Source organism: Larus michahellis, chromosome 1, assembly GCF_964199755.1.
Source record: "Larus michahellis chromosome 1, bLarMic1.1, whole genome shotgun sequence".
NCBI lineage: Eukaryota > Metazoa > Chordata > Aves > Charadriiformes > Laridae > Larus > Larus michahellis.
In genome coordinates this window covers 79,101,437-79,120,467 of record NC_133896.1, presented here as the reverse complement: position 1 = coordinate 79,120,467, position 19,031 = coordinate 79,101,437, and positions in this window count along the sequence as shown.

Genomic DNA, 19,031 nt, shown 5'->3' with positions numbered 1-19,031 from the left:
AGAGCGCAGTGCCCAATATACAGAAACGTCTTGCGGTATCTCCTACAGGGAAAGTGCCAGGAGGAATTGTGGAGCTTGTTCTCAGTGTCTCTGAGAATTGATCTGATTATCCCTGTGACCTCTTTGCTAAGACTCTCCAGAGAGCCGTCCTCAAAACAAACACACATCTTGACATATCTCCCACATTGATCGCAGGGTCTCCAGAAACGGCATTCAATGAGCCGGGAACTTTTCTCCCTACACTGTCCATTGAGTTGTCCTCAAAACCAGTATACATCCTGCTATATCTCCCACATGGAAAGTGCCAGGTAGGAAATGTAGAGCTTGTTCTCCCTGTCTTTGAGTACTGCTTTCTACTCTCCTGGTTACCTCTTTGCTAACGTTCTCTCGAGAGAGTTGTGCTCCAAACCAAAGCACACCTTGACATATCTCCCACATGGAAAGTGCTATTAGGCAATTGTAGGATTTGATCGCAGTGTCTCTCCAGGAACGGCATTCAGTGAGCCAGGAACTTTTCTGCCTACACTGTCCACTGAGTTGTCCTCAAAACCGATATATATCCTGCTATATCTACTACATGGAAAGTGCCAAGAGAATAATGTAGAGCTTGCTCTCCCTGTCTTTGAGTACTGTTTTCACTGTCCCGATGACCTCTTTGCTAACATTCTCTTCAGAGCTGCATTGGAACCAGGAACCATGTGGAGAAGGCACCCACACTGAAAATGCCTGGAAGGAACATTGGGGCTTCTTCTCAGTGTCTCTGACATAGGGTTTCACTGTCCCGGGAAAGTCTCTGCTAACACCATGCAGAGCGCTGTGCCCAATATACAGAAACGTCTTGCGGTATCTCCTACAGGGAAAGTGCCAGGAAGAATTGTGGAGCTTGTTTTCAGTGTCTCTGAGAATTGCTCTGATTATCCCTGTGACCTCTTTGCTAAGACTCTCCAGAGAGCCGTCCTCAAAACAAACACACATCTTGACATATCTCCCACATTGATCGCAGTGTCTCCAGGAACGGCATTCAAGGAGCCAGGAACTTTTCTGCCTACACTGTCCATTGAGTTGTCCTCAAAACCAATATACATCCTGCTATATCTCCCACATGGAAAGTGCCAGGAGGGAAAAGTGAGGATTATGCTTAGACTTTCTCGGAACTGCTTCAAATCAACTAGATATCTTTGTGCTGTAAATCTCCCAACAGCCAAGCGCAAAAGCAGCAAACATCTCGCTGTATGTCCCACATCGAAAGTGCCAAGAGAGTAATGTAGAGCTTGCTCTCCCTGTCTTTGAGTACTGTTTTCACTGTCCCGGTTACCTCTTTGCTAACATTCTCTTCAGAGCTGCAGTGAAACCAGGAACCATGTGGAGAAGGCACCCACACTGAAAATGCCTGGAAGGAACGTTGGGGCTTCTTCTCAGTGTCTCTGACATAGGGTTTCACTGTCCCGGGAAAGTCTCTGCTAACACCCTGCAGAGCGCAGTGCCCAATATACAGAAACGTCTTGCGGTATCTCCTACAGGGAAAGTGCCAGGAGGAATTGTGGAGCTTGTTCTCAGTGTCTCTGAGAATTGATCTGATTATCCCTGTGACCTCTTTGCTAAGACTCTCCAGAGAGCCGTCCTCAAAACAAACACACATCTTGACATATCTCCCACATTGATCGCAGGGTCTCCAGAAACGGCATTCAATGAGCCGGGAACTTTTCTCCCTACACTGTCCATTGAGTTGTCCTCAAAACCAGTATACATCCTGCTATATCTCCCACATGGAAAGTGCCAGGTAGGAAATGTAGAGCTTGTTCTCCCTGTCTTTGAGTACTGCTTTCTACTCTCCTGGTTACCTCTTTGCTAACGTTCTCTCGAGAGAGTTGTGCTCCAAACCAAAGCACACCTTGACATATCTCCCACATGGAAAGTGCTATTAGGCAATTGTAGGATTTGATCGCAGTGTCTCTCCAGGAACGGCATTCAGTGAGCCAGGAACTTTTCTGCCTACACTGTCCACTGAGTTGTCCTCAAAACCGATATATATCCTGCTATATCTACTACATGGAAAGTGCCAAGAGAATAATGTAGAGCTTGCTCTCCCTGTCTTTGAGTACTGTTTTCACTGTCCCGATGACCTCTTTGCTAACATTCTCTTCAGAGCTGCATTGGAACCAGGAACCATGTGGAGAAGGCACCCACACTGAAAATGCCTGGAAGGAACATTGGGGCTTCTTCTCAGTGTCTCTGACATAGGGTTTCACTGTCCCGGGAAAGTCTCTGCTAACACCATGCAGAGCGCTGTGCCCAATATACAGAAACGTCTTGCGGTATCTCCTACAGGGAAAGTGCCAGGTAGGAAATGTAGAGCTTGTTCTCCCTGTCTTTGAGTACTGCTTTCTACTCTCCTGGTTACCTCTTTGCTAACGTTCTCTCGAGAGAGTTGTGCTCCAAACCAAAGCACACCTTGACATATCTCCCACATGGAAAGTGCTATTAGGCAATTGTAGGATTTGATCGCAGTGTCTCTCCAGGAACGGCATTCAGTGAGCCAGGAACTTTTCTGCCTACACTGTCCACTGAGTTGTCCTCAAAACCGATATATATCCTGCTATATCTACTACATGGAAAGTGCCAAGAGAATAATGTAGAGCTTGCTCTCCCTGTCTTTGTATACTGTTTTCACTGTCCCGGTTACCTCTTTGCTAACATTCTCTTCAGAGCTGCAGTGAAACCAGGAACCATGTGGAGAAGGCACCCACACTGAAAATGACTGGAAGGAACATTGGGGCTTCATCTCAGTGTCTCTGACATAGGGTTTCACTGTCCCGGGAAAGTCTCTGCTAACACCCTGCAGAGCGCTGTGCCCAATATACAGAAACGTCTTGCGGTATCTCCTACAGGGAAAGTGCCAGGAGGAATTGTGGAGCTTGTTCTCAGTGTCTCTGAGAATTGCTCTGATTATCCCTGTGACCTCTTTGCTAAGACTCTCCAGAGAGCCGTCCTCAAAACAAACACACATCTTGACATATCTCCCACATTGATCGCAGTGTCTCCAGGAACGGCATTCAAGGAGCCAGGACCTTTTCTCCCTACACTGTCCATTGAGTTGTCCTCAAAACCAATATACATCCTGCTATATCTCCCACATGGAAAGTGCCAGGAGGGAAAAGTGAGGATTATGCTTAGACTTTCTCGGAACTGCTTCAAATCAACTAGATATCTTTGTGCTGTAAATCTCCCAACAGCCAAGCGCAAAAGCAGCAAACATCTCGCTGTATGTCCCACATCGAAAGTGCCAAGAGTGTAATGTAGAGCTTGCTCTCCCTGTCTTTGAGTACTGTTTTCACTGTCCCGGTTACCTCTTTGCTAACATTCTCTTCAGAGCTGCATTGAAACCAGGAACCATGTGGAGAAGGCACCCACACTGAAAATGCCTGGAAGGAACGTTGGGGCTTCTTCTCAGTGTCTCTGACATAGGGTTTCACTGTCCCGGGAAAGTCTCTGCTAACACCCTGCAGAGCGCTGTGCCCAATATACAGAAACGTCTTGCGGTATCTCCTACAGGGAAAGTGCCAGGAGGAATTGTGGAGCTTGTTCTCAGTGTCTCTGAGAATTGATCTGATTATCCCTGTGACCTCTTTGCTAAGACTCTCCAGAGAGCCGTCCTCAAAACAAACACACATCTTGACATATCTCCCACATTGATCGCAGGGTCTCCAGAAACGGCATTCAATGAGCCGGGAACTTTTCTCCCTACAATGTCCATTGAGTTGTCCTCAAAACCAGTATACATCCTGCTATATCTCCCACATGGAAAGTGCCAGGTAGGAAATGTAGAGCTTGTTCTCCCTGTCTTTGAGTACTGCTTTCTACTCTCCTGGTTACCTCTTTGCTAACGTTCTCTCGAGAGAGTTGTGCTCCAAACCAAAGCACACCTTGACATATCTCCCACATGGAAAGTGCTATTAGGCAATTGTAGGATTTGATCGCAGTGTCTCTCCAGGAACGGTATTCAGTGAGCCAGGAAGTTTTCTGCCTACACTGTCCACTGAGTTGTCCTCAAAACCGATATATATCCTGCTATATCTACTACATGGAAAGTGCCAAGAGAATAATGTAGAGCTTGCTCTCCCTGTCTTTGAGTACTGTTTTCACTGTCCCGGTTACCTCTTTGCTAACATTCTCTTCAGAGCTGCAGTGAAACCAGGAACCATGTGGAGAAGGCACCCACACTGAAAATGCCTGGAAGGAACATTGGGGCTTCTTCTCAGTGTCTCTGACATAGGGTTTCACTGTCCCGGGAAAGTCTCTGCTAACACCCTGCAGAGCGCTGTGCCCAATATACAGAAACGTCTTGCGGTATCTCCTACAGGGAAAGTGCCAGGAGGAATTGTGGAGCTTGTTCTCAGTGTCTCTGAGAATTGATCTGATTATCCCTGTGACCTCTTTGCTAAGACTCTCCAGAGAGCCGTCCTCAAAACAAACACACATCTTGACATATCTCCCACATTGATCGCAGGGTCTCCAGGAACGGCATTCAAGGAGCCAGGACCTTTTCTCCCTACACTGTCCATTGAGTTGTCCTCAAAACCAATATACGTCCTGCTATATCTCCCACATGGAAAGTGCCAGGAGGGAAAAGTGAGGATTATGCTTAGACTTTCTCGGAACTGCTTCAAATCAACTAGATATCTTTGTGCTGTAAATCTCCCAACAGCCAAGCGCAAAAGCAGCAAACATCTCGCTGTATGTCCCACATCGAAAGTGCCAAGAGAGTAATGTAGAGCTTGCTCTCCCTGTCTTTGAGTACTGTTTTCACTGTCCCGGTTACCTCTTTGCTAACATTCTCTTCAGAGCTGCAGTGAAACCAGGAACCATGTGGAGAAGGCACCCACACTGAAAATGCCTGGAAGGAACGTTGGGGCTTCTTCTCAGTGTCTCTGACATAGGGTTTCACTGTCCCGGGAAAGTCTCTGCTAACACCCTGCAGAGCGCAGTGCCCAATATACAGAAACGTCTTGCGGTATCTCCTACAGGGAAAGTGCCAGGAGGAATTGTGGAGCTTGTTCTCAGTGTCTCTGAGAATTGCTCTGATTATCCCTGTGACCTCTTTGCTAAGACTCTCCAGAGAGCCGTCCTCAAAACCAACACACATCTTGACATATCTCCCATATTGATCACAGGGTCTCCAGAAACGGCATTCAATGAGCCGGGAACTTTTCTCCCTACACTGTCCATTGAGTTGTCCTCAAAACCAGTATACATCCTGCTATATCTCCCACATGGAAAGTGCCAGGTAGGAAATGTAGAGCTTGTTCTCCCTGTCTTTGAGTACTGCTTTCTACTCTCCTGGTTACCTCTTTGCTAACGTTCTCTCGAGAGAGTTGTGCTCCAAACCAAAGCACACCTTGACATATCTCCCACATGGAAAGTGCTATTAGGCAATTGTAGGATTTGATCGCAGTGTCTCTCCAGGAACGGCATTCAGTGAGCCAGGAACTTTTCTGCCTACACTGTCCACTGAGTTGTCCTCAAAACCGATATATATCCTGCTATATCTACTACATGGAAAGTGCCAAGAGAATAATGTAGAGCTTGCTCTCCCTGTCTTTGAGTACTGTTTTCACTGTCCCGATGACCTCTTTGCTAACATTCTCTTCAGAGCTGCAGTGAAACCAGGAACCATGTGGAGAAGGCACCCACACTGAAAATGACTGGAAGGAACATTGGGGCTTCATCTCAGTGTCTCTGACATAGGGTTTCACTGTCCCGGGAAAGTCTCTGCTAACACCCTGCAGAGCGCTGTGCCCAATATACAGAAACGTCTTGCGGTATCTCCTACAGGGAAAGTGCCAGGAGGAATTGTGGAGCTTGTTCTCAGTGTCTCTGAGAATTGATCTGATTATCCGTGTGACCTCTTTGCTAAGACTCTCCAGAGAGCCGTCCTCAAAACAAACACACATCTTGACATATCTCCCACATTGATCGCAGGGTCTCCAGGAACGGCATTCAAGGAGCCAGGACCTTTTCTCCCTACACTGTCCATTGAGTTGTCCTCAAAACCAATATACATCCTGCTATATCTCCCACATGGAAAGTGCCAGGAGGGAAAAGTGAGGATTATGCTTAGACTTTCTCGGAACTGCTTCAAATCAACTAGATATCTTTGTGCTGTAAATCTCCCAACAGCCAAGCGCAAAAGCAGCAAACATCTCGCTGTATGTCCCACATCGAAAGTGCCAAGAGTGTAATGTAGAGCTTGCTCTCCCTGTCTTTGAGTACTGTTTTCACTGTCCCGGTTACCTCTTTGCTAACATTCTCTTCAGAGCTGCATTGAAACCAGGAACCATGTGGAGAAGGCACCCACACTGAAAATGCCTGGAAGGAACGTTGGGGCTTCTTCTCAGTGTCTCTGACATAGGGTTTCACTGTCCCGGGAAAGTCTCTGCTAACACCCTGCAGAGCGCTGTGCCCAATATACAGAAACGTCTTGCGGTATCTCCTACAGGGAAAGTGCCAGGAGGAATTGTGGAGCTTGTTCTCAGTGTCTCTGAGAATTGATCTGATTATCCCTGTGACCTCTTTGCTAAGACTCTCCAGAGAGCCGTCCTCAAAACAAACACACATCTTGACATATCTCCCACATTGATCGCAGGGTCTCCAGAAACGGCATTCAATGAGCCGGGAACTTTTCTCCCTACAATGTCCATTGAGTTGTCCTCAAAACCAGTATACATCCTGCTATATCTCCCACATGGAAAGTGCCAGGTAGGAAATGTAGAGCTTGTTCTCCCTGTCTTTGAGTACTGCTTTCTACTCTCCTGGTTACCTCTTTGCTAACGTTCTCTCGAGAGAGTTGTGCTCCAAACCAAAGCACACCTTGACATATCTCCCACATGGAAAGTGCTATTAGGCAATTGTAGGATTTGATCGCAGTGTCTCTCCAGGAACGGTATTCAGTGAGCCAGGAAGTTTTCTGCCTACACTGTCCACTGAGTTGTCCTCAAAACCGATATATATCCTGCTATATCTACTACATGGAAAGTGCCAAGAGAATAATGTAGAGCTTGCTCTCCCTGTCTTTGAGTACTGTTTTCACTGTCCCGGTTACCTCTTTGCTAACATTCTCTTCAGAGCTGCAGTGAAACCAGGAACCATGTGGAGAAGGCACCCACACTGAAAATGACTGGAAGGAACATTGGGGCTTCTTCTCAGTGTCTCTGACATAGGGTTTCACTGTCCCGGGAAAGTCTCTGCTAACACCCTGCAGAGCGCTGTGCCCAATATACAGAAACGTCTTGCGGTATCTCCTACAGGGAAAGTGCCAGGAGGAATTGTGGAGCTTGTTCTCAGTGTCTCTGAGAATTGATCTGATTATCCCTGTGACCTCTTTGCTAAGACTCTCCAGAGAGCCGTCCTCAAAACAAACGCACATCTTGACATATCTCCCACATTGATCGCAGGGTCTCCAGGAACGGCATTCAAGGAGCCAGGACCTTTTCTCCCTACACTGTCCATTGAGTTGTCCTCAAAACCAATATACGTCCTGCTATATCTCCCACATGGAAAGTGCCAGGAGGGAAAAGTGAGGATTATGCTTAGACTTTCTCGGAACTGCTTCAAATCAACTAGATATCTTTGTGCTGTAAATCTCCCAACAGCCAAGCGCAAAAGCAGCAAACATCTCGCTGTATGTCCCACATCAAAAGTGCCAAGAGAGTAATGTAGAGCTTGCTCTCCCTGTCTTTGAGTACTGTTTTCACTGTCCCGGTTACCTCTTTGCTAACATTCTCTTCAGAGCTGCAGTGAAACCAGGAACCATGTGGAGAAGGCACCCACACTGAAAATGCCTGGAAGGAACGTTGGGGCTTCTTCTCAGTGTCTCTGACATAGGGTTTCACTGTCCCGGGAAAGTCTCTGCTAACACCCTGCAGAGCGCTGTGCCCAATATACAGAAACGTCTTGCGGTATCTCCTACAGGGAAAGTGCCAGGAGGAATTGTGGAGCTTGTTCTCAGTGTCTCTGAGAATTGATCTGATTATCCCTGTGACCTCTTTGCTAAGACTCTCCAGAGAGCCGTCCTCAAAACCAACACACATCTTGACATATCTCCCACATTGATCGCAGGGTCTCCAGGAACGGCATTCAAGGAGCCAGGACCTTTTCTCCCTACACTGTCCATTGAGTTGTCCTCAAAACCAATATACATCCTGCTATATCTCCCACATGGAAAGTGCCAGGAGGGAAAAGTGAGGATTATGCTTAGACTTTCTCGGAACTGCTTCAAATCAACTAGATATCTTTGTGCTGTAAATCTCCCAACAGCCAAGCGCAAAAGCAGCAAACATCTCGCTGTATGTCCCACATCGAAAGTGCCAAGAGAGTAATGTAGAGCTTGCTCTCCCTGTCTTTGAGTACTGTTTTCACTGTCCCGGTTACCTCTTTGCTAACATTCTCTTCAGAGCTGCAGTGAAACCAGGAACCATGTGGAGAAGGCACCCACACTGAAAATGCCTGGAAGGAACGTTGGGGCTTCTTCTCAGTGTCTCTGACATAGGGTTTCACTGTCCGGGAAAGTCTCTGCTAACACCCTGCAGAGCGCTGTGCCCAATATACAGAAACGTCTTGCGGTATCTCCTACAGGGAAAGTGCCAGGAGGAATTGTGGAGCTTGTTCTCAGTGTCTCTGAGAATTGATCTGATTATCCCTGTGACCTCTTTGCTAAGACTCTCCAGAGAGCCGTCCTCAAAACAAACACACATCTTGACATATCTCCCACATTGATCGCAGGGTCTCCAGAAACGGCATTCAATGAGCCGGGAACTTTTCTCCCTACAATGTCCATTGAGTTGTCCTCAAAACCAGTATACATCCTGCTATATCTCCCACATGGAAAGTGCCAGGTAGGAAATGTAGAGCTTGTTCTCCCTGTCTTTGAGTACTGCTTTCTACTCTCCTGGTTACCTCTTTGCTAACGTTCTCTCGAGAGAGTTGTGCTCCAAACCAAAGCACACCTTGACATATCTCCCACATGGAAAGTGCTATTAGGCAATTGTAGGATTTGATCGCAGTGTCTCTCCAGGAACGGTATTCAGTGAGCCAGGAAGTTTTCTGCCTACACTGTCCACTGAGTTGTCCTCAAAACCGATATATATCCTGCTATATCTACTACATGGAAAGTGCCAAGAGAATAATGTAGAGCTTGCTCTCCCTGTCTTTGAGTACTGTTTTCACTGTCCCGATGACCTCTTTGCTAACATTCTCTTCAGAGCTGCATTGAAACCAGGAACCATGTGGAGAAGGCACCCACACTGAAAATGCCTGGAAGGAACATTGGGGCTTCTTCTCAGTGTCTCTGACATAGGGTTTCACTGTCCCGGGAAAGTCTCTGCTAACACCATGCAGAGCGCTGTGCCCAATATACAGAAACGTCTTGCGGTATCTCCTACAGGGAAAGTGCCAGGTAGGAAATGTAGAGCTTGTTCTCCCTGTCTTTGAGTACTGCTTTCTACTCTCCTGGTTACCTCTTTGCTAACGTTCTCTCGAGAGAGTTGTGCTCCAAACCAAAGCACACCTTGACATATCTCCCACATGGAAAGTGCTATTAGGCAATTGTAGGATTTGATCGCAGTGTCTCTCCAGGAACGGCATTCAGTGAGCCAGGAACTTTTCTGCCTACACTGTCCACTGAGTTGTCCTCAAAACCGATATATATCCTGCTATATCTACTACATGGAAAGTGCCAAGAGAATAATGTAGAGCTTGCTCTCCCTGTCTTTGAGTACTGTTTTCACTGTCCCGGTTACCTCTTTGCTAACATTCTCTTCAGAGCTGCAGTGAAACCAGGAACCATGTGGAGAAGGCACCCACACTGAAAATGACTGGAAGGAACATTGGGGCTTCATCTCAGTGTCTCTGACATAGGGTTTCACTGTCCCGGGAAAGTCTCTGCTAACACCCTGCAGAGCGCTGTGCCCAATATACAGAAACGTCTTGCGGTATCTCCTACAGGGAAAGTGCCAGGAGGAATTGTGGAGCTTGTTCTCAGTGTCTCTGAGAATTGCTCTGATTATCCCTGTGACCTCTTTGCTAAGACTCTCCAGAGAGCCGTCCTCAAAACAAACACACATCTTGACATATCTCCCACATTGATCGCAGTGTCTCCAGGAACGGCATTCAAGGAGCCAGGACCTTTTCTCCCTACACTGTCCATTGAGTTGTCCTCAAAACCAATATACATCCTGCTATATCTCCCACATGGAAAGTGCCAGGAGGGAAAAGTGAGGATTATGCTTAGACTTTCTCGGAACTGCTTCAAATCAACTAGATATCTTTGTGCTGTAAATCTCCCAACAGCCAAGCGCAAAAGCAGCAAACATCTCGCTGTATGTCCCACATCGAAAGTGCCAAGAGTGTAATGTAGAGCTTGCTCTCCCTGTCTTTGAGTACTGTTTTCACTGTCCCGGTTACCTCTTTGCTAACATTCTCTTCAGAGCTGCATTGAAACCAGGAACCATGTGGAGAAGGCACCCACACTGAAAATGCCTGGAAGGAACGTTGGGGCTTCTTCTCAGTGTCTCTGACATAGGGTTTCACTGTCCCGGGAAAGTCTCTGCTAACACCCTGCAGAGCGCTGTGCCCAATATACAGAAACGTCTTGCGGTATCTCCTACAGGGAAAGTGCCAGGAGGAATTGTGGAGCTTGTTCTCAGTGTCTCTGAGAATTGATCTGATTATCCCTGTGACCTCTTTGCTAAGACTCTCCAGAGAGCCGTCCTCAAAACAAACACACATCTTGACATATCTCCCACATTGATCGCAGGGTCTCCAGGAACGGCATTCAAGGAGCCAGGACCTTTTCTCCCTACACTGTCCATTGAGTTGTCCTCAAAACCAATATACGTCCTGCTATATCTCCCACATGGAAAGTGCCAGGAGGGAAAAGTGAGGATTATGCTTAGACTTTCTCGGAACTGCTTCAAATCAACTAGATATCTTTGTGCTGTAAATCTCCCAACAGCCAAGCGCAAAAGCAGCAAACATCTCGCTGTATGTCCCACATCGAAAGTGCCAAGAGAGTAATGTAGAGCTTGCTCTCCCTGTCTTTGAGTACTGTTTTCACTGTCCCGGTTACCTCTTTGCTAACATTCTCTTCAGAGCTGCAGTGAAACCAGGAACCATGTGGAGAAGGCACCCACACTGAAAATGCCTGGAAGGAACGTTGGGGCTTCTTCTCAGTGTCTCTGACATAGGGTTTCACTGTCCCGGGAAAGTCTCTGCTAACACCCTGCAGAGCGCAGTGCCCAATATACAGAAACGTCTTGCGGTATCTCCTACAGGGAAAGTGCCAGGAGGAATTGTGGAGCTTGTTCTCAGTGTCTCTGAGAATTGCTCTGATTATCCCTGTGACCTCTTTGCTAAGACTCTCCAGAGAGCCGTCCTCAAAACCAACACACATCTTGACATATCTCCCATATTGATCACAGGGTCTCCAGAAACGGCATTCAATGAGCCGGGAACTTTTCTCCCTACACTGTCCATTGAGTTGTCCTCAAAACCAGTATACATCCTGCTATATCTCCCACATGGAAAGTGCCAGGTAGGAAATGTAGAGCTTGTTCTCCCTGTCTTTGAGTACTGCTTTCTACTCTCCTGGTTACCTCTTTGCTAACGTTCTCTCGAGAGAGTTGTGCTCCAAACCAAAGCACACCTTGACATATCTCCCACATGGAAAGTGCTATTAGGCAATTGTAGGATTTGATCGCAGTGTCTCTCCAGGAACGGCATTCAGTGAGCCAGGAACTTTTCTGCCTACACTGTCCACTGAGTTGTCCTCAAAACCGATATATATCCTGCTATATCTACTACATGGAAAGTGCCAAGAGAATAATGTAGAGCTTGCTCTCCCTGTCTTTGAGTACTGTTTTCACTGTCCCGATGACCTCTTTGCTAACATTCTCTTCAGAGCTGCAGTGAAACCAGGAACCATGTGGAGAAGGCACCCACACTGAAAATGACTGGAAGGAACATTGGGGCTTCATCTCAGTGTCTCTGACATAGGGTTTCACTGTCCCGGGAAAGTCTCTGCTAACACCCTGCAGAGCGCTGTGCCCAATATACAGAAACGTCTTGCGGTATCTCCTACAGGGAAAGTGCCAGGAGGAATTGTGGAGCTTGTTCTCAGTGTCTCTGAGAATTGATCTGATTATCCCTGTGACCTCTTTGCTAAGACTCTCCAGAGAGCCGTCCTCAAAACAAACACACATCTTGACATATCTCCCACATTGATCGCAGGGTCTCCAGGAACGGCATTCAAGGAGCCAGGACCTTTTCTCCCTACACTGTCCATTGAGTTGTCCTCAAAACCAATATACATCCTGCTATATCTCCCACATGGAAAGTGCCAGGAGGGAAAAGTGAGGATTATGCTTAGACTTTCTCGGAACTGCTTCAAATCAACTAGATATCTTTGTGCTGTAAATCTCCCAACAGCCAAGCGCAAAAGCAGCAAACATCTCGCTGTATGTCCCACATCGAAAGTGCCAAGAGAGTAATGTAGAGCTTGCTCTCCCTGTCTTTGAGTACTGTTTTCACTGTCCCGGTTACCTCTTTGCTAACATTCTCTTCAGAGCTGCAGTGAAACCAGGAACCATGTGGAGAAGGCACCCACACTGAAAATGCCTGGAAGGAACGTTGGGGCTTCTTCTCAGTGTCTCTGACATAGGGTTTCACTGTCCCGGGAAAGTCTCTGCTAACACCCTGCAGAGCGCAGTGCCCAATATACAGAAACGTCTTGCGGTATCTCCTACAGGGAAAGTGCCAGGAGGAATTGTGGAGCTTGTTCTCAGTGTCTCTGAGAATTGATCTGATTATCCCTGTGACCTCTTTGCTAAGACTCTCCAGAGAGCCGTCCTCAAAACAAACACACATCTTGACATATCTCCCACATTGATCGCAGGGTCTCCAGAAACGGCATTCAATGAGCCGGGAACTTTTCTCCCTACACTGTCCATTGAGTTGTCCTCAAAACCAGTATACATCCTGCTATATCTCCCACATGGAAAGTGCCAGGTAGGAAATGTAGAGCTTGTTCTCCCTGTCTTTGAGTACTGCTTTCTACTCTCCTGGTTACCTCTTTGCTAACGTTCTCTCGAGAGAGTTGTGCTCCAAACCAAAGCACACCTTGACATATCTCCCACATGGAAAGTGCTATTAGGCAATTGTAGGATTTGATCGCAGTGTCTCTCCAGGAACGGCATTCAGTGAGCCAGGAACTTTTCTGCCTACACTGTCCACTGAGTTGTCCTCAAAACCGATATATATCCTGCTATATCTACTACATGGAAAGTGCCAAGAGAATAATGTAGAGCTTGCTCTCCCTGTCTTTGAGTACTGTTTTCACTGTCCCGATGACCTCTTTGCTAACATTCTCTTCAGAGCTGCATTGGAACCAGGAACCATGTGGAGAAGGCACCCACACTGAAAATGCCTGGAAGGAACATTGGGGCTTCTTCTCAGTGTCTCTGACATAGGGTTTCACTGTCCCGGGAAAGTCTCTGCTAACACCATGCAGAGCGCTGTGCCCAATATACAGAAACGTCTTGCGGTATCTCCTACAGGGAAAGTGCCAGGTAGGAAATGTAGAGCTTGTTCTCCCTGTCTTTGAGTACTGCTTTCTACTCTCCTGGTTACCTCTTTGCTAACGTTCTCTCGAGAGAGTTGTGCTCCAAACCAAAGCACACCTTGACATATCTCCCACATGGAAAGTGCTATTAGGCAATTGTAGGATTTGATCGCAGTGTCTCTCCAGGAACGGCATTCAGTGAGCCAGGAACTTTTCTGCCTACACTGTCCACTGAGTTGTCCTCAAAACCGATATATATCCTGCTATATCTACTACATGGAAAGTGCCAAGAGAATAATGTAGAGCTTGCTCTCCCTGTCTTTGTATACTGTTTTCACTGTCCCGGTTACCTCTTTGCTAACATTCTCTTCAGAGCTGCAGTGAAACCAGGAACCATGTGGAGAAGGCACCCACACTGAAAATGACTGGAAGGAACATTGGGGCTTCATCTCAGTGTCTCTGACATAGGGTTTCACTGTCCCGGGAAAGTCTCTGCTAACACCCTGCAGAGCGCTGTGCCCAATATACAGAAACGTCTTGCGGTATCTCCTACAGGGAAAGTGCCAGGAGGAATTGTGGAGCTTGTTCTCAGTGTCTCTGAGAATTGCTCTGATTATCCCTGTGACCTCTTTGCTAAGACTCTCCAGAGAGCCGTCCTCAAAACAAACACACATCTTGACATATCTCCCACATTGATCGCAGTGTCTCCAGGAACGGCATTCAAGGAGCCAGGACCTTTTCTCCCTACACTGTCCATTGAGTTGTCCTCAAAACCAATATACATCCTGCTATATCTCCCACATGGAAAGTGCCAGGAGGGAAAAGTGAGGATTATGCTTAGACTTTCTCGGAACTGCTTCAAATCAACTAGATATCTTTGTGCTGTAAATCTCCCAACAGCCAAGCGCAAAAGCAGCAAACATCTCGCTGTATGTCCCACATCGAAAGTGCCAAGAGTGTAATGTAGAGCTTGCTCTCCCTGTCTTTGAGTACTGTTTTCACTGTCCCGGTTACCTCTTTGCTAACATTCTCTTCAGAGCTGCATTGAAACCAGGAACCATGTGGAGAAGGCACCCACACTGAAAATGCCTGGAAGGAACGTTGGGGCTTCTTCTCAGTGTCTCTGACATAGGGTTTCACTGTCCCGGGAAAGTCTCTGCTAACACCCTGCAGAGCGCTGTGCCCAATATACAGAAACGTCTTGCGGTATCTCCTACAGGGAAAGTGCCAGGAGGAATTGTGGAGCTTGTTCTCAGTGTCTCTGAGAATTGATCTGATTATCCCTGTGACCTCTTTGCTAAGACTCTCCAGAGAGCCGTCCTCAAAACAAACACACATCTTGACATATCTCCCACATTGATCGCAGGGTCTCCAGAAACGGCATTCAATGAGCCGGGAACTTTTCTCCCTACAATGTCCATTGAGTTGTCCTCAAAACCAGTATACATCCTGCTATATCTCCCACATGGAAAGTGCCAGGTAGGAAATGTAGAGCTTGTTCTCCCTGTCTTTGAGTACTGCTTTCTACTCTCCTGGTTACCTCTTTGCTAACGTTCTCTCGAGAGAGTTGTGCTCCAAACCAAAGCACACCTTGACATATCTCCCACATGGAAAGTGCTATTAGGCAATTGTAGGATTTGATCGCAGTGTCTCTCCAGGAACGGTATTCAGTGAGCCAGGAAGTTTTCTGCCTACACTGTCCACTGAGTTGTCCTCAAAACCGATATATATCCTGCTATATCTACTACATGGAAAGTGCCAAGAGAATAATGTAGAGCTTGCTCTCCCTGTCTTTGAGTACTGTTTTCACTGTCCCGGTTACCTCTTTGCTAACATTCTCTTCAGAGCTGCAGTGAAACCAGGAACCATGTGGAGAAGGCACCCACACTGAAAATGCCTGGAAGGAACGTTGGGGCTTCTTCTCAGTGTCTCTGACATAGGGTTTCACTGTCCCGGGAAAGTCTCTGCTAACACCCTGCAGAGCGCAGTGCCCAATATACAGAAACGTCTTGCGGTATCTCCTACAGGGAAAGTGCCAGGAGGAATTGTGGAGCTTGTTCTCAGTGTCTCTGAGAATTGCTCTGATTATCCCTGTGACCTCTTTGCTAAGACTCTCCAGAGAGCCGTCCTCAAAACCAACACACATCTTGACATATCTCCCATATTGATCACAGGGTCTCCAGAAACGGCATTCAATGAGCCGGGAACTTTTCTCCCTACACTGTCCATTGAGTTGTCCTCAAAACCAGTATACATCCTGCTATATCTCCCACATGGAAAGTGCCAGGTAGGAAATGTAGAGCTTGTTCTCCCTGTCTTTGAGTACTGCTTTCTACTCTCCTGGTTACCTCTTTGCTAACGTTCTCTCGAGAGAGTTGTGCTCCAAACCAAAGCACACCTTGACATATCTCCCACATGGAAAGTGCTATTAGGCAATTGTAGGATTTGATCGCAGTGTCTCTCCAGGAACGGCATTCAGTGAGCCAGGAACTTTTCTGCCTACACTGTCCACTGAGTTGTCCTCAAAACCGATATATATCCTGCTATATCTACTACATGGAAAGTGCCAAGAGAATAATGTAGAGCTTGCTCTCCCTGTCTTTGAGTACTGTTTTCACTGTCCCGATGACCTCTTTGCTAACATTCTCTTCAGAGCTGCAGTGAAACCAGGAACCATGTGGAGAAGGCACCCACACTGAAAATGACTGGAAGGAACATTGGGGCTTCATCTCAGTGTCTCTGACATAGGGTTTCACTGTCCCGGGAAAGTCTCTGCTAACACCCTGCAGAGCGCTGTGCCCAATATACAGAAACGTCTTGCGGTATCTCCTACAGGGAAAGTGCCAGGAGGAATTGTGGAGCTTGTTCTCAGTGTCTCTGAGAATTGATCTGATTATCCCTGTGACCTCTTTGCTAAGACTCTCCAGAGAGCCGTCCTCAAAACAAACACACATCTTGACATATCTCCCACATTGATCGCAGGGTCTCCAGGAACGGCATTCAAGGAGCCAGGACCTTTTCTCCCTACACTGTCCATTGAGTTGTCCTCAAAACCAATATACATCCTGCTATATCTCCCACATGGAAAGTGCCAGGAGGGAAAAGTGAGGATTATGCTTAGACTTTCTCGGAACTGCTTCAAATCAACTAGATATCTTTGTGCTGTAAATCTCCCAACAGCCAAGCGCAAAAGCAGCAAACATCTCGCTGTATGTCCCACATCGAAAGTGCCAAGAGTGTAATGTAGAGCTTGCTCTCCCTGTCTTTGAGTACTGTTTTCACTGTCCCGGTTACCTCTTTGCTAACATTCTCTTCAGAGCTGCATTGAAACCAGGAACCATGTGGAGAAGGCACCCACACTGAAAATGCCTGGAAGGAACGTTGGGGCTTCTTCTCAGTGTCTCTGACATAGGGTTTCACTGTCCCGGGAAAGTCTCTGCTAACACCCTGCAGAGCGCTGTGCCCAATATACAGAAACGTCTTGCGGTATCTCCTACAGGGAAAGTGCCAGGAGGAATTGTGGAGCTTGTTCTCAGTGTCTCTGAGAATTGATCTGATTATCCCTGTGACCTCTTTGCTAAGACTCTCCAGAGAGCCGTCCTCAAAACAAACACACATCTTGACATATCTCCCACATTGATCGCAGGGTCTCCAGAAACGGCATTCAATGAGCCGGGAACTTTTCTCCCTACAATGTCCATTGAGTTGTCCTCAAAACCAGTATACATCCTGCTATATCTCCCACATGGAAAGTGCCAGGTAGGAAATGTAGAGCTTGTTCTCCCTGTCTTTGAGTACTGCTTTCTACTCTCCTGGTTACCTCTTTGCTAACGTTCTCTCGAGAGAGTTGTGCTCCAAACCAAAGCACACCTTGACATATCTCCCACATGGAAAGTGCTATTAGGCAATTGTAGGATTTGATCGCAGTGTCTCTCCAGGAACGGTATTCAGTGAGCCAGGAAGTTTTCTGCCTACACTGTCCACTGAGTTGTCCTCAAAACCGATATATATCCTGCTATATCTACTACATGGAAAGTGCCAAGAGAATAATGTAGAGCTTGCTCTCCCTGTCTTTGAGTACTGTTTTCACTGTCCCGGTTACCTCTTTGCTAACATTCTCTTCAGAGCTGCAGTGAAACCAGGAACCATGTGGAGAAGGCACCCACACTGAAAATGACTGGAAGGAACATTGGGGCTTCTTCTCAGTGTCTCTGACATAGGGTTTCACTGTCCCGGGAAAGTCTCTGCTAACACCCTGCAGAGCGCTGTGCCCAATATACAGAAACGTCTTGCGGTATCTCCTACAGGGAAAGTGCCAGGAGGAATTGTGGAGCTTGTTCTCAGTGTCTCTGAGAATTGATCTGATTATCCCTGTGACCTCTTTGCTAAGACTCTCCAGAGAGCCGTCCTCAAAACAAACGCACATCTTGACATATCTCCCACATTGATCGCAGGGTCTCCAGGAACGGCATTCAAGGAGCCAGGACCTTTTCTCCCTACACTGTCCATTGAGTTGTCCTCAAAACCAATATACGTCCTGCTATATCTCCCACATGGAAAGTGCCAGGAGGGAAAAGTGAGGATTATGCTTAGACTTTCTCGGAACTGCTTCAAATCAACTAGATATCTTTGTGCTGTAAATCTCCCAACAGCCAAGCGCAAAAGCAGCAAACATCTCGCTGTATGTCCCACATCAAAAGTGCCAAGAGAGTAATGTAGAGCTTGCTCTCCCTGTCTTTGAGTACTGTTTTCACTGTCCCGGTTACCTCTTTGCTAACATTCTCTTCAGAGCTGCAGTGAAACCAGGAACCATGTGGAGAAGGCACCCACACTGAAAATGCCTGGAAGGAACGTTGGGGCTTCTTCTCAGTGTCTCTGACATAGGGTTTCACTGTCCCGGGAAAGTCTCTGCTAACACCCTGCAGAGCGCTGTGCCCAATATACAGAAACGTCTTGCGGTATCTCCTACAGGGAAAGTGCCAGGAGGAATTGTGGAGCTTGTTCTCAGTGTCTCTGAGAATTGATCTGATTATCCCTGTGACCTCTTTGCTAAGACTCTCCAGAGAGCCGTCCTCAAAACAAACACACATCTTGACATATCTCCCACATTGATCGCAGGGTCTCCAGGAACGGCATTCAAGGAGCCAGGACCTTTTCTCCCTACACTGTCCATTGAGTTGTCCTCAAAACCAATATACATCCTGCTATATCTCCCACATGGAAAGTGCCAGGAGGGAAAAGTGAGGATTATGCTTAGACTTTCTCGGAACTGCTTCAAATCAACTAGATATCTTTGTGCTGTAAATCTCCCAACAGCCAAGCGCAAAAGCAGCAAACATCTCGCTGTATGTCCCACATCGAAAGTGCCAAGAGAGTAATGTAGAGCTTGCTCTCCCTGTCTTTGAGTACTGTTTTCACT